This window comes from Neodiprion pinetum, unplaced genomic scaffold (assembly GCF_021155775.2).
Source record: "Neodiprion pinetum isolate iyNeoPine1 unplaced genomic scaffold, iyNeoPine1.2 ptg000151l, whole genome shotgun sequence".
NCBI lineage: Eukaryota > Metazoa > Arthropoda > Insecta > Hymenoptera > Diprionidae > Neodiprion > Neodiprion pinetum.
The window spans coordinates 1-5,000 of NW_027184526.1; the positions used below are offsets into that span (position 1 = coordinate 1).

The following is a 5,000-nucleotide window of genomic DNA, read 5'->3' on the forward strand; positions in this document are numbered from 1 at the left end:
AGATCTCGTGGCTTCATAGTTCAAGCAAGCCAGAGATCTCACCCATTTAAAGTTTGAGAATAGGTTGAGGTCGTTTCGGCCCCAAGGCCTCTAATCATTCGCTTTACCGGATGAGACTCGTGTACGTTTTGTACGCGAGTGCCAGCTATCCTGAGGGAAACTTCGGAGGGAACCAGCTACTAGATGGTTCGATTAGTCTTTCGCCCCTATACCCAGTTCCGACGATCGATTTGCACGTCAGAATCGCTACGGACCTCCATCAGGGTTTCCCCTGACTTCGTCCTGACCAGGCATAGTTCACCATCTTTCGGGTCCCAACGTGTACGCTCTGGGTGCGCCTCTTCTCGCAGTGAGAACGAGACGCCCCGGGAGTGCGGGGCCGCATCGTGACGCGGCCCATCCTCCCTCGGTCAGCGCTGGGCTGACCTTTACTTTCATTTCGCCTTTAGGTTTGCTCGTCCCAATGACTCGCGCACATGTTAGACTCCTTGGTCCGTGTTTCAAGACGGGTCCTGAAAGTACCCAAAGCAATAGCGTCGCCGACCGGTATTTGATAATTCGAACGAGCCAGCCAGAGGACACCGCCAGCCAACAGCTGGCCAGGCCCGGGGACGGCGCTAGGTCCGACCACCGGGAATCGCTGACCGCGCTTGCGGCGGGCCCGACGCAGTTCAATGCGGCTCTATACCGTGCGGGTACCGCCGGGCAGCCGGACGGGCAACCGGGGGTCTGCCCCGACGAGAACGCCGAGACAGGCAGCCGACCGGGCCTTAGACCGACACCCAACGGGTCGCGACGTCCTACTAGGGGAGAAGTGCACGCCGGCGCCGCCGGACATTGCACCGCGACCGAGTGCCGTGGACGCGAGGTCCCGACATCACGAGCCGCGGCGAAGCCTGCGTCGCTGACGATGAATCTCCCCGTTCGATCTTTCGGGTTTCTCAGGTTTACCCCTGAACGGTTTCACGTACTCTTGAACTCTCTCTTCAAAGTTCTTTTCAACTTTCCCTCACGGTACTTGTTCGCTATCGGTCTCGTGGTCATATTTAGCCTTAGATGGAGTTTACCACCCACTTAGAGCTGCACTCTCAAGCAACCCGACTCTGAGGAGAGATCCTCCCGTGGCGCGTCCCGGTCACTACGGGCCTGGCACCCTCTGCGGGTAAGTGGCCCCATTCAAGATGGACTTGGACGCGGGCCGACGCCCCGGGATAAGTGGATCCTCCCAAACACTACATTTCCCGGCGGCAGAACCGCGGGATTCAGTGCTGGGCTGTTTCCTGTTCGCTCGCCGCTACTAAGGAAATCCTAGTTAGTTTCTTTTCCTCCGCTTAGTAATATGCTTAAATTCAGCGGGTAGTCTCGCCTGCTCTGAGGTCGTCGTAAGATTGCGAGTCCGTCGTCGGCGACGGCCGTTCGTTCAAGAACAGCACCGTCGACACGGACGAGGACACAACGTATTCTTTCGTACGTTCGAGCCACGGAAACGACCGTAAACACGCCCGCCGTACGGAGACCCGAGAGCCCCCCGCGGCGAAGCGTGGACGGAAAACTTCATCACATGAGCGGCGAACCGACCGCGCGCGGTCTGTGTGTCGCCGTGCCGAATTCGTTCGTTCTCTCGACTATCGCTAGCACCGGAACGTGACGAACGGCAGCGACAGCTCGACCCCGCGATCTGCGGCGACGCGTCCGTGACCGTGGACATACGTGTTCGTTTGAGGCGACGCGACCTTTGTTTGAGGCTGCGAACGCCCAGTCATTCGCTCGCGAAGGCACGGTGCGCTGTGTTCCCCCGGGTCGGGGGTTTTCGCGGCACCGTTGCCTACGGAGCAGTCTGTCGTTGTTAAACGACCCTCAGCCAGGCGTGGTCCGGGAATTGTATCCGTGGACCGCAATGTGCGTTCGAAATGTCGATGTTCATGTGTCCTGCAGTTCACAGTTGACGCGCAATTAGCTGCGTTCTTCATCGACCCACGAGCCAAGTGATCCACCGTTCAGGGTAATCATATATGTGAATTTTGCATTAAAAATGCTAAAATTACGGTTGTTACCGGCTTTCTGTGGTCGTGAGCGCGGCGCCGCGGGTGCGTCAGCCCTTGCGCGGTTGCGCGCGGGAAGGAACGCGCGCCGCGCGTCAAATTTCGTTCGTGCGATAGTTCAAGAGCCGACGTCGCCTCGAGTTCACGGGTCGTCTGCCGGAATTGACCGGCGCCGGACCCGATCGGCTCGCAATGCAAACGATTGACGGCGGACGGCAGTGGGCCGCGTCAGCGAGTCCCGGGCATCGCTGCCCTCGACGCTGACGCGAGCTTCCTCGTACGGGCGAAAATTCTCTCCGAAGCCTACCGCGTTCGCGGCCTGCGTCCGGGGTGTAACGGCGTTGCACCGAGGACACCCGGGCGCAGACAGGCTGCCCGCGAAGAAGCGCTGAGACCAGCTTCGCACGTCTCCCTCGTACGACCTGACCGGGTCGAACGAGTCGAGGCGGACCGCGGAGCGGTCCCCTCTCGGCACCGAGTCGGCCGGAGGCGCGAACGACCCGCCGCTGCTCCGCGCTGGACGCGGAGCGACGGGTCGACGCCTCGGCGCGAGTCGGTCGTCGGGCGGTTTTAGCCGGCGACTGCGCTCGTCGCGACCGCGGCGAACGCCGGACCCATCGGATCCGGCGTCAGCACCGCGTTCGTTGTCACGACGATTGTGTTGCGCGCCGCGGCAAACCGGGCCCGACCGTTACGTCGTTCAAACTTTTGTGAAATTTTGTTCGCGACACGTGGGCGTGACACGCCGCTCTCGCGGCGAGACAGCCCCGCGCGCTTACGAGTCGCTGCTTCGGCAGTACGAAACGTTAATGATCCTTCCGCAGGTTCACCTACGGAAACCTTGTTACGACTTTTACTTCCTCTAAATGATCAAGTTTGGTCATCTTCCCGGCAACATCGGCAATGCCGAGACATTGCCGCGTACCAGTCCGAAGACCTCACTAAATCATTCAATCGGTAGTAGCGACGGGCGGTGTGTACAAAGGGCAGGGACGTAATCAACGCGAGCTTATGACTCGCGCTTACTGGGAATTCCTCGTTCATGGGGAATAATTGCAAGCCCCAATCCCTAGCAACGAAGGAGGTTCAGCGGGTTACCCGGGCCTTTCGGCCAGGGAAGACACGCTGATTCCTTCAGTGTAGCGCGCGTGCGGCCCAGAACATCTAAGGGCATCACAGACCTGTTATTGCTCAATCTCGTGCGGCTAGAAGCCGCCTGTCCCTCTAAGAAGATTTATTTGTACGCCGGTAGTAAAACCGCCCGACCGAGGCCGGGGGCCTTCGAGATACCGGAAGGTACGCCTATTTAGCAGGCTAGAGTCTCGTTCGTTATCGGAATTAACCAGACAAATCGCTCCACCAACTAAGAACGGCCATGCACCACCACCCACCGAATCAAGAAAGAGCTCTCAATCTGTCAATCCTTCCGGTGTCCGGGCCTGGTGAGGTTTCCCGTGTTGAGTCAAATTAAGCCGCAGGCTCCACTCCTGGTGGTGCCCTTCCGTCAATTCCTTTAAGTTTCAGCTTTGCAACCATACTTCCCCCGGAACCCAAAAGCTTTGGTTTCCCGGAAGCTGCCCGCCGAGTCATCGAGGAACTTCGGCGGATCGCTAGCTGGCATCGTTTATGGTTAGAACTAGGGCGGTATCTGATCGCCTTCGAACCTCTAACTTTCGTTCTTGATTAAAGAAACATTTTTGGCAAATGCTTTCGCTTCTGTCCGTCTTGCGACGATCCAAGAATTTCACCTCTAACGTCGCAATACGAATGCCCCCCATCTGTCCCTATTAATCATTACCTCGGGGTTCCGAAAACCAACAAAATAGAACCGAGGTCCTATTCCATTATTCCATGCACACAGTATTCAGGCGAAAATAGCCTGCTTTAAGCACTCTAATTTGTTCAAAGTAAACGTACCGGCCCACCTCGACACTCAGTGAAGAGCACCGCGATGGGATATTAGTTGGGCCGCCCCGGAGGGCTAAGCCCACCGGTAGGACGTCCCACAATCATGCCAGTTAGACACCGCGAGCGGTGAACCGACAGCGTGGGACACAGATTCAACTACGAGCTTTTTAACCGCAACAACTTTAATATACGCTATTGGAGCTGGAATTACCGCGGCTGCTGGCACCAGACTTGCCCTCCAATGGAGCCTCGTTAAAGGATTTAAAGTGTACTCATTCCGATTACGGGGCCTCGGATGAGTCCCGTATCGTTATTTTTCGTCACTACCCTCCCCGTGCCGGGAGTGGGTAATTTGCGCGCCTGCTGCCTTCCTTGGATGTGGTAGCCGTTTCTCAGGCTCCCTCTCCGGAATCGAACCCTGATTCCCCGTTACCCGTTACAACCATGGTAGGCGCAGAGCCTACCATCGACAGTTGATAAGGCAGACATTTGAAAGAAGCGTCGCCGGTACGAGACCGTGCGATCAGCCCAAAGTTATTCAGAGTCACCAAGGTAAACGGCGGACGGGACGTACCCGCCGCCGATTGGTTTTGATCTAATAAAAGCATTCCTTCCATCTCTGGTCGGAACTCTGTTTGCATGTATTAGCTCTAGAATTACCACAGTTATCCAAGTAAATGTGTGTACGATCTAAGAAACCATAACTGATTTAATGAGCCATTCGCGGTTTCACCTTAATTTGGCTTGCACTGAGACATGCATGGCTTAATCTTTGAGACAAGCATATGACTACTGGCAGGATCAACCAGGGAGCTTCGATACAAAATCTCGGCTCGGACGTGCGCCACCCATCGCCGACCGGGTCTCGTAGCCCGGTCGGCCGCGCGTCTACTGTAAGTTTCGGGACTGCACGCAGGCAGCCCCGGATCCGTGTGCCGCCACCTTCGACACTCGGCTTATAAGCGTTCGAACGATCTCCCGTAACCCGTCGGCTAGATTGAAAGCGTCTGGGATACGTTGTTATAACATCTCTGGTCTTTGAGTGTACGC

At 56.9% G+C, this 5,000-nt stretch overlaps 2 non-coding genes across 2 annotated transcripts; both read right to left on the minus strand.

Annotated features, from left to right (window-relative positions):
- Window positions 1-1,851: 1,851 nt before the first annotated feature.
- Window positions 1,852-2,005, minus strand: LOC124224392 (5.8S ribosomal RNA). Its single transcript, XR_006884695.1, has one exon. It is a non-coding gene; the product is annotated as a 5.8S ribosomal RNA (ribosomal RNA).
- Window positions 2,006-2,849: 844 nt separating this feature from the next.
- On the minus strand, window positions 2,850-4,762 carry LOC124224386 (small subunit ribosomal RNA). The gene has a single exon (XR_006884690.1). It is a non-coding gene; the product is annotated as a small subunit ribosomal RNA (ribosomal RNA).
- Between the last annotated feature and the right edge of the window lie 238 nt (window positions 4,763-5,000).